This window comes from Hyla sarda, chromosome 3 (assembly GCF_029499605.1).
Source record: "Hyla sarda isolate aHylSar1 chromosome 3, aHylSar1.hap1, whole genome shotgun sequence".
NCBI classification, from domain to species: Eukaryota; Metazoa; Chordata; class Amphibia; order Anura; family Hylidae; genus Hyla; species Hyla sarda.
In genome coordinates, this window is record NC_079191.1 from 412,337,737 (window position 1) to 412,348,795 (window position 11,059).

The window sequence follows — 11,059 nt, forward strand, 5'->3', positions numbered from 1 at the left end:
CCCCCCATAAATAAATAAGCCCTACCCTGAAAATAAGCCCCAGTGTGTTTTTTGGGACTAAAATTAATATAAGACCCGGGCTTATTTTTGGAGAAACACGGTATTTAAACAAGAACTCCAGAATTTGGTTTTGCTTATATAGTGGACTCATAGGGGATCAACCTACCACACTTGTGTGTGTCAGACCTCGGCAACAGAACAAGCCCGTAACTTGACTCCTCACGTGTCACTTTCTTAAAGGGGTCAGTACCTAGCCTGGATGAGCTTCTGGTTGCAGATGGCTCATGAGTGGGTGGTGGATGTCCCCTAACTTGCCAAGAATATGAAGCTCCAGGGCACTTCTCATGCTCTCCATAAAGTCCAAGCCTGGCTGTATGGAGCACCATAAGGGGGTACATGGAGTGACTTCAATATGGCTCTGTAGTGTGACAAAATATGTTGCTACATACACTCTCTGTACTCCGGGGAACTAAACCCATAGTCCATCCTTTCCCTCTCATCAACCTATTTAATTGTCTAAATATCATACATTATCTATATAGAGCAGTTTCCCCTCTTTGGTTGTCATTTACATGCGTGAAGTGAGGGAATTACATCATCCAGCTATCCACTCTGTCTTTGTTCAAATCCCTCTCTGAAAGCAGCCCCCAACCTTGTAGGAGATGCAGACCATGTGGTTTCTGCCCTGCACTGATGAGTCATGCTCTCTTTAGTGCTGAAAAAGGTGTTTTTTTTTTTTTTTTTCTTAAAGCCGAGGAACGTGCTCTCGATTCACCCAAAGTGCAAGAAAAAGTGCAAACGTGTTACACTAAAAAAACGTGCACAAAGGATGCGGTCTATCGCAAGCCTTCTCCGATAGGAGAGAGGCCCCCCCAACAAACCTTACCCTTCGCCTCAGGGCCAAAAGGTACCTGCGAGGTTCCAGGTTCGATGTCCCTTTTCGCCGAAGCTACTAGGGGACCACAAATGCTCCCGGCATGCCCCTTGGCGTTAGCCAAGGTATCTGCCCGCAGAGCCGATAACGGTAGGTACCCTGCCAAAGCAGGATTATCCGGGGTGTTTGCAGGGAGGTGCGGAACCTAATGGCCACACACACCTCCCCTAGACCGCCAGGAGGGACACCCAGAAGGGCTACCGCATACTGACAAATCCTGTGAACACACAACACGAAAAAAGTGACACAGTGAGACAAAAATAAATAAATAAGTGAATGTGTGCAGATATACTGCCCGGACATCCGGCCGGATCTATAAAAATTTCTCTGATCCTAGCCAGAAGGCCGGGAATCAAGAGGTGAGTGCCACAAGGTGAAGAGATTATGGTGCCCGTGCTTCAACTCAGGGAGCCAATACTCCCAGTGAGTTTCGGCACCTCGGGGTCACCACTCCCCGAGGCACAAAAGTACCTCGGCTCTAGACCCTCTCAGCCTCATGGCGAGACCCTGAGGGAACAGGTCACATCGGGGCAGCCGTCGAGCTGATTCCTCAGAACCAGCCCCGGAAAGCCCTGGTACACCTGCATCCTCCATGCAGCACCCATCCCCACCAGCCCCATACCGGCGTAGTTTGCCACCGGCATGAAAACTGATAAGAACAGATACTACACTTGATCTTAGCCAAAAGGCCGAGAAGCGATGGGAGGTGTGTGCAGCCTGATCAGACCCTGAACCTCTCAGGGAGAGGAGGGCTGCTCTGAGAGTGAGCTGGCTGGCAGAGGAGAGCTGCACTGATTGCTGGGAGATGTAGGCAATAAGAATTTTAGGCAGCCAGAGAAGACAACTGAGGCCACAGGAGCCATGTATATCAGGTGGATGGTTTACAGGGAACATATCCAGGTAGAGTGATGGCTTTGGCTATGAAAGTCACAGAGTTTGCTGTGGTTTAGGGAGCAGATTAGACCCATCCCTGTCAAAGTTTGTAGTAGTAAACAAATAACTTTTGCTACTGCAGTTATATTAGGCAATAGACAAATATGATGATATAAACACACATACATATACCATATTTTTCGTCATATAAGACGCTCCGGCATATAAGACGCACCCAATTTTAAAGCATAAAAATTTAGAAAAAAAAGATTCTGAACCAAATACAATGAAAAGTATAGGACGGTGATCTTCAACCTGCGGACCTTCAGATGTTGCAAAACTAAAACTCCCAGCATGCCCGGACAGCCGTTGGCTGTCCGGGCATGCTGGGAGTTGTAGTTTTACAACATCTGGAGGTCCGCAGGTTGAAGACCACTGGTATAGGAGGTAGTACTCACGTGTCCCCGCCGCTCTGGACTCGTCACCGCTCGTCACCGCTGCCCTGGATGTCGCCCTCCATCGCTGGTGTCGCTCCAGAACGTCTATGCTGCCCGGTATCCTCGCTCTACGTCGCCGCCATCACGTCGCTACGCACGCCGCTAGGCATGCCGCTCCAATTGGATGACGGGACGGCGTGCGCAACGACGTGATGACGACGAAGGAGAGCGCCGGCCATGCAAGGGATTCTGACGCGGAGCAGACACCGAGGAGGCAGGTAAGGTCCCTCCCGGTGTCCTGTAAGCTGTTCGGGACGGTGCGATTTCCCCCCGGCGGTCCCGAACAGCCCGACTGAGCAGCCGGGTTAGTGTCACTTTCGCTTCAGACGCAGCGGTCAGCTTTGATCGCCGCGTCTGAACGGTTAAAACAGGGCATCACCGCGATCGGTGATGTCCTGTATTAGCCGCAGGTCCCGGCCGTTGATGGCCGCAGGGACCGCCGGTTTTAATGTGTATTTGCCATATAAGACGCAACAACTTTTCCTCCCCAGGTTTTGGGGAAGAAAAAGTGCGTCTTATACGGCAAAAAATACGGTACTTTCTATTCCATGCATTGTGTGAGGATCCTGCAGTTAAAGGGTGGCCATTACCTATAACACCAGGACTGTAATGTCTATTGTATAAAATCCAAACATCTCTAGCAGATGTGGAGGTAAATAAAACCGAGATTATATCTAGGTGTCCAGATGATCCTTTAATGCAGAGCATATAGAAGAATGCACCATGTGGCCGGCGCTGACTGCCGAGTGGAAACACATCATTACTAGATAAATGTTCTACGTGTCTCAGGGGCCCGATCGCTTCTAGGAAGAAATAAAAAGTGGTTTCAGTGAAGATGATTTTATTGACCAAATGGATCTACTCCAGTCACCTCCTAATTCATCCATTAAAGCACAACGGGGCCTGAAAATAACATCATAATTGCTATTAATAATTAATATGGTGCCAACATATTCTATAGCTCTGAATGTTATCCTGCCTATACTGTATAACAGTTACCGTAGGAATGTTTACTGCCATACTGTACTGCAGTGAATGCATAAATACAGCATAATGACTGCATAGCATTGTGTAATCTGACTATAGGGGTTATATGAAATTACAGGGACTGAGCTGCAATATCAGAGGCAGGGATTGGGCAGATTGGATTTCAATGTATCTGGTCCTATAGATAAATCAGATCCTATAGATACCGTATATACTCGAGTATAAGCCGAGTTTTTCAGCTGAAAACGCCCCCCTCGGCTTATACTCGAGTGAACTCTCCGCCTGTCAATCCCTTCTCAGTGGTCTTCAACCTGCGGACCTCCAGACGTTGCAAAACTACAACTCCCAGCATGCCCTGAAACCTGCGAAACCTCTGGAGGTCCGCAGGCTGAAGACCACTGCGGCCTTAGTCATCATCCAGCCCCCCCCCCTTTGTTTTGTACTCACCTCCCCTCGGCGGGAAGTTAGGGTGAGCTGGTCTGGGCCATCTATGCTGCAGGGACCGTCCAGTGGGGATGGTTAGTCGTTGCGGGCTGTACATTTTCACCGGGAGGCCCTCTTCTCCGCTCCGGGCCCGGCCCTGGACTAGTGTTGTTGCCTTGACGACGACACACAGGGACGTTGCGCATGAACGTCCCTTTGCATCGTCGTCAAGGCAACGTCACGAAGCGCGGAGAAGAGGGCCCAAAGCGCGGAGAAGAGGCCCACCCGCAATGACTAACCATCCCCACCGGACGGTCCCTGCAGCATAGATTGCCCGGACCAGCTCACCCTTCCTTCCCACCGAGGGGAGTACAAAACAGAAGGGGGGCTGGATGATGACTAAGGCCGCAGTGGTCTTCAACCTGCGGACCTCCAGAGGTTTCAAAACTACAACTCCCAGCATGCCCGGACAGCCGATGGTTGTCCGGACATGCTGTGAGTTGTAGTTTTGCAACATCTGGAGGTCCGCAGGTTGAAGACCACTGATGAAGGGATTGACAGGCGGTGATGATGAAGTGGGGGGGGGGTCTGGATGATGACGGGGGTCTGGATGATGACATGGGGGGATGATGTATTTCCCACCCTAGGCTTATAGTCGAGTCAATAACTTTTCCTGTTTTTTTGGGGTGAAATTAGGGGCCTCGGCTTATATTCGGGTCGGCTTATACTCAAGTATATACAGTAAATCAGATAGGTCAGGCAAATCCTTATCTCTTTATAGAAGAAACTACATTTTTATGAAGGAGCCAGGGTCTCTATTATGCGGATTTGTGTTGCAGTCATAATATGGTGCCCATAAACTCTGTGAACCTATGCTGCACCTATGGATGCTACAGTTTTTGGATTCCAAGAGAATCCCCCTAAAAAAATACGCATGCACCCTAAAAAGGACCAGAGGACCCCCTGTGATCTCGAGAATGGGGACCCAAGTCTCCTGTCAGAACAGTGGGGTGGAACACGCATGTGCATCGCTGCTGCATACATTCTTTATGAGAGCCAACCTAGATAGTGGACCAGCACCCATAGAGAATGAATGGAGTGGCTTCATTCTTTTTTTTTTTTTTTTTTTTTTAAACTGTTTATTTGTAGTTTTTACAATTTTACAAAATGGTAACAAAGGAAAATAGAGCTAAGGTATAAAGACAAAAATGGAAATTAAAACATATCAGTGTCATGTATATATATAGCAAAGTTATGACATCACAATAACAATGAGTAGCATTGTCACAATGCTTCAATATACAATACATGCTATTTAATTATAATTTTTTTTTTTTATACCTAATTAAGTAAGTCGATAGAAAATAGATTAAGCTTACCATTCTACACATGGCAAGTTAGCTTATCTACATGACCAGTATAATGGCTTCATTCTGACGGGAGACTTAGGTCTATATTCTTATAATTGTGGGGTGTCCCAGCCACCCACTTCTTGCAGTTGTCATGAGCTGAAAAGTGGAATCTGCTCAATTGGGCCATTTTTTCATGGATTTGAAGTTGTGGTATTTGTGGTATTGGCCCCATAAAGGGGCGTAAGTATGGGGGTGTAGAGATAGCGGTCGCACCAGGGCCCTGGTACTTAAGGGGGCCCAAGACACTTCTGCCACATGATAACACACTATGAGGGACAGGGGCCCTGTTCTAGTTGTTGCATTGGGGCCCAGAAGCTACAAGTTATGTCCCTGACCCCATATATCCATAAGCTACTGTGTATATAAAGGGGATTCTAAAGAAGGTGATGCTACTAGTACATATTGGGGTCCGTGATAGAAGATGGACAAAGAAGGCAAAGGGCTCTGACCATTGTCTGTTCATAGCCCACTTACTAACAGTGATATAGCCTAAAAGGGGAGTGGGGCATATGCCCGAGAAGGTTGGAGTAAAGTGGTGGGCCATGAAGACACTTTGTCTTGTCAAGGTATTTAGAAAAAATGCTAGGGCAGACAACTGATACATTTTTTGGTTAAAGGAAAGCCTAGATGGCAGACCTGCTTCAACTATGATTTAGACAGCGTGTCACGGATGAAATGCATTGATTTCCCTATGGAAACACTGCTAAGTGTTTTGTCTAAATGAGGTACCCTAAACTATTCCCTCACAAGTTGTATTATAGGTAGACTGTAGCTGTGTTGTCTAAATGAGGAACTCGGTTTTTATCCTACGACCTCGCTGGACTGGACTGGTTCTTCTGTAGACCTGCGTTATCACTGGTATTTCTATTATAAAGCAAACTGGAAACCACAACATGCAGAAATGTATAGATATCCAGCATCCAACCAGTCGAATGTTCAGTATAGGGTTAACCTAAGCAACAGTTTGAGAAAAACCACATTGAGCTGAAGCGCAGATCTTTGTCAACTTCACATCTGCAATAGCAATCTATGTCAGGGATTATCTAACCGAAATTCCCATTTCCCCAGTTATTCTGATTACCTCATTTTGCTCCAAACCCACAATGTCAGCCCCGGGGTCTCCAGAGAATTCCCCATCTCAATGGTCTGTCACCAGGGAAGAATATTCACAGCTAGGAGTGTGTCAAATCTACCGTCTGGAGGATGAGCCGCGTCTTGTCCAGCTCACCACACCTAGTTATTGAAGAAGAAATGACTTGTATGTAATGCAGGAATGTACAGGGTGCGACCTTTTATTTACAGACAGTGGGAATTTCTAAAGGTTCTGCCCCGTTTGTGGCAATGTGAAGGCCATTGTTTCTGGCTTCAGAGAGGGCCAAGTCATGTCCCTACATAATCACTCTTGTGGTAGCGGGGTGTGATGAGGCCAGATGTTACCCTAGGGGCAGATGGCATTAACCCCTTGTATTTGTGATGCCAGGGCGTGGTTTAGCCTAAATCCACCCAAAGGTATACTGCTGAATTCTGGGCTAGGCACAGGGGGCAATAAAGACTCTGACGCCAAGTTACGGACAACAGTAGCTTTACTGAGGGTAGACAGTTGGTAAAGTCTATACAGTTCAGCAAGGGCCCAAGGAGGTGACCAGTGATGCAGAGACCTTAAGGGCTTGCTGGGTCTTGTAGTAGGACTGGACAATTGAATGCAGACCACGCTGACTTGACAGATGACAGGGACTGACTTGACTTGACTCATAAAGCTGTGACTTTAGCTTACTTGAATTGATGGTGGCTGCAGGACTGGACTTTGAGGCCTCCAACACTCTGGACCAGTGGTTCCACCCTTTTTTCGGCTCGGGGTACCCCTCGCAAAAAATCACCTATCACATCACCTATATATCTGTTTGCTATGTAGATTACAGTGCTGCTATATCAGGACTCACAGGTGATGTCTTCTCTGATCTGAGTCATTTACCTTTCTTTTCCATCTGGCCCAGACCGTCATGATGATTTCTACCTTTTACAACTCTTCACCACAGAACCTTTAAGGGTCTATTCACACGTTCAGTATTCTGCGCAGATTTGATCTGGGCAGAATACTGTATGTGTGAATAGACCCTAAAAAATAAAATAAAAAATAAAAAAAATACATATTAGGCTCCTATTTTCCAGCATCATCATCTTTTTTCCACAAATACCTTCAGTCTCACACACACAGTGCCCCCCCCTGCTTTCATTCAACCCCCCCTGCTTTCATTCAACCCCCCCCCCGCTTTCATTCACCCCCCCCCCCCCCCGCTGTCATTCACCCCCCCCCCCCGCTGTCATTCAACCCCCCCCCGCTGTCATTCAACCCCCCCCCCGCTGTCATTCAAACCCCCCTGCTTTCATTCAAACCCTCCCACTTTCATTCAACCCCCCCCACTTTCATTCAGACCCCCCCCTGCTTCTACCCCTGCTTTCATTCAAACCCCCTCCCTGCTTCTGTCCTTGCCCCTGCTTACAATTCAATCCTCTTCCTTTGTGCCCTTTTCATCATAAATCCTCGGTCCTCAACCCCTCACCTGTGCACTGGACTGTGCGCTGTTAGGTACGCTGGATGCCGGGGAAGCGATGTCGCTGCAGTGATGTGGACGCTTACCTGACAGCGTTCCGACGCAGGATCCTTTCTGGCAAAAGCGTTCAGCGCATGACTGATGCTTCCACCTGGTGGGAAATTCAAATAAAAAAATTAAATTAAAAATGTTTCCCCTCAGGAGCCCACAACACCCCGGGCACTGACGAACGGCACCCCGGATGGGAATCACTCCTCTGGACACACACACCAGGCACAACTGCACTGGACCTCAGCAAGAAACAGGAGTTCTAAGCTCCAAGAGGGAGAAGCTAGCTCCACCCAGGGCTTATATGGGGAGACTAGCAGGGAGCCCATAGGTCACCTTTGGGATCACCTGGTCACTGGTACCTCCTGGGTAACAATCACATGACATAACTCTTAAAGATACAACACATTTTATAATGCAATACATTGCAGAACATATGTACAGGGGGGGGACAGGTGAAAGGGGCCCTGGGGACACTGTAGGAGGCTGCCTGACAGGGCAGCAAAGGTACGGGGTAACATCTCCCGTACTGGGCCACCACACTCTACAATAACACATTTGACAAGCGTTGGAAAAACTTTACAATGTTAAGCTCACTTATTTTCACTTAATGGGGCTGACCAATTATAGCAAAACATTTGTTTTTCTTTACTTAATTTCCTTTGTCGCCCCAGGCTCCCTGCTCCTGTCCCCATCTCCCCAGGCTCCCTGCTCCTGTCCCCATCTCCCCAGGTCCCCTGCTCCTGTCCCCATCTCCCCAGGCCCCCTGATCCTTTCCCCGTCTCCCTGGGACCCCTTGTCCTTTCCCCATCGCCCCAGGCCCCCTGCTCCTGTCCCCGTCTTCCCAGGCCCCCTGATCCTTTCCCCATCTCCCTGGGACCCCTTGTCCTTTCCCCATCGCCCCAGGCCCCCTGCTCCTGTCCCCGTCTTCCCAGGCCCCCTGATCCTTTCCCCGTCTCCCCAGGCCCCCTTGTCCTGTCCCCATCGCCCCAGGCCCCCTGTCTCCCTAGTGATGTATTTTCTGATTGGAGCAGTTTACTTTTACTTTTCCTCATTATAATCAGGCCTAGGCACCCATTAAGATTTCTCTCAGCAAAGACTTATCTCCACAAAACCTGCCAGACAAACATTTTAGGTTCCTTTCTCCATCACAATGCCCACCCTTTTACTGTAGTAGTTAAGATCCCTCTGTGCCCCCATATAGTTGCAGGCGCCCTCTGTGCCCCCACATAGTTGTAGGGCCTCACACTACCCCCATATAGTTGTTGATCCCACACTACCCCTATATAGTTGTAGACCCCTCTGTGCCTCAATTTAGTTGTAGGTCCCCTCTGCTCCCCTATATAGTTGTAGGCTCTCACACTGCCTCGATATGTGTTGTCCCCTATACTACCCCCATATAGTTGTAAGCCTTCACAATGCCCCCCTCCCCCATGTAGTTGTAGGCACCCACACTGCCCTCATATGTTTGTAGGCCCATTCTGTGCCCCTATATAGTTGTAGGCTCCCACACTGCCCCCATATATTTGTAGGCTGCCACACTGCCTCCATATAGTTGTAAGCTCCCATACTGCCCCGCTTCGGTGCTCCACCGCTCCTCCAGTCCAAGCACGACTGCTATGGCCCATAGTTACTGTTTACAGCACCCTGGTGCCATCGATTCTCCTATGCTGTCCTCGTGCTCTGCTCCTCGGGGCAGTGATGTTAGCTAGTACCAGCAGGCACAATTCCCTTCTCTTAAAGTGCCCGTGACCAATGCTGCCTGATCTAAAAGTGGCAAAGGGCACTATGGCCACTTTAAGAGCAGTTACCAATGCCAGTACAGATTTTTTTTCGTGTACCCCCAGGAGAACTGCTTAATACACCTGGGAGTATGCGTACCCTGGGTTGGGAACCAGGGCCGGACTGGGTGTGAAAACCAGCCCTGGAAAAAGTTACATACCGGCCCCATAGTGTTGCGTCATTATACCAGCACGTCGTCATTTTCTTGTTCATAAAAGGTAAAATCATGCGTTTTAAAGCATATTAGTTTCCCCACATTAGGTGCAGTATAGTCCCCCCCCCCCCCACATTAGGTGCAGTATAGTTCCCCCACATTAGGTGCAGTATATAGTTCCCCCACATTAGTTGCAGTATAGTTCCCCCCACTTTAGGTGCAGTATAGTTCCCCCACATTACTGCACCTAATGTGGGGAACTATACTGGCCAGGCTGTTCTAAAGCCAAAGCTATGCACATCTTGGTTGGCCTGCAGCTCAGTTCTTTTCACTTGTATGTGGCCAAGCTGCAAGCTACAACTCATGGCACTGTTTCTGAAAGCATCCTTGTTTTTCAAATCCTAGGCAGTCCCTTTAGGTAAAAATGTATCCGCCATTCTGGCCAGGTGGATTAGATGCCTACAACCAGTCATGCATGTTAGACTCAATATGAGGCTTAAATCTCCATGATGCTATAAAAGTTTCCTCATTGCCACATCAATCCCGCATCTTCCAAACTATGCAACTAGTCACTCTGTGTTCTGTCCACTTTATACAAAGTTAGTAGCCAAGAGAAAAAAAAATTGGATCATTTCCGAGCGCTGCCCGGAAAGATGGAATCATTGTATGTCTGGATTTGCTTTTTTTCTGGACAAGAGAATGGTAAGAATGGATCTGATTAGTGAGGGAAAAAAACTACATGCGGCAGATCAAAAGAGCATGCGAGCCGTGTTTCCATGAGCCAAGACGTACTTATGGAGCAGAAAATGTGTTTGTACTGAAATTCTAAGAAAGACATAAACGATGCCAGTTATTAGAAATGGATAAAAGGGATGCATGTCCTTAGCATCAGGTTACAGGTAAGTCACAATATAGGAAAAAAAGAACACAGAGATGTTGGATTGGTCCAAGTGGGTTACATATATAGACTTGAAATTTTGGCGGTCAGGTTGCGGTAAGAATGACACAAGCCAAGGAATGGGATGAGATGTCGACACTCATGTTACAGCCCAGTCTGTGGTGATGAGCCAAGGTATTTGGGATCCTACACTAAGTTATAAAGTATTTAGATATTAATAGGAGCAGAAGAATGGGTATTTACAATAGGTGGGTACCTAACATGGCAGCAACCCTTAGAATGATTGGGCGGGGTCAGCATCTACAGTAGGGAAGATGTCAGTCCCCCTGGGGTTGGGATGCCAATAGTGAGATGGATAAATATGTTCTATGCTTGTCAAGCAGAGGTTGCAATAGACAATCTGTTGCCCCAAAACCTTGATACAATAGTGGACATCAGAAAAAAGGGTTCGAAAGCCACCTGGCATGCCTGACCAATGGCATAGATCAGGTTCAGCACT

At 48.0% G+C, this 11,059-nt stretch overlaps 1 non-coding gene across 1 annotated transcript; it reads right to left on the reverse strand.

Moving 5' to 3' along the window:
- Positions 1-1,448: 1,448 nt before the first annotated feature.
- Positions 1,449-1,635, reverse strand: LOC130363241 (U2 spliceosomal RNA). The gene has a single exon (XR_008891767.1). It is a non-coding gene; the product is annotated as a U2 spliceosomal RNA (small nuclear RNA).
- Positions 1,636-11,059: the final 9,424 nt, after the last annotated feature.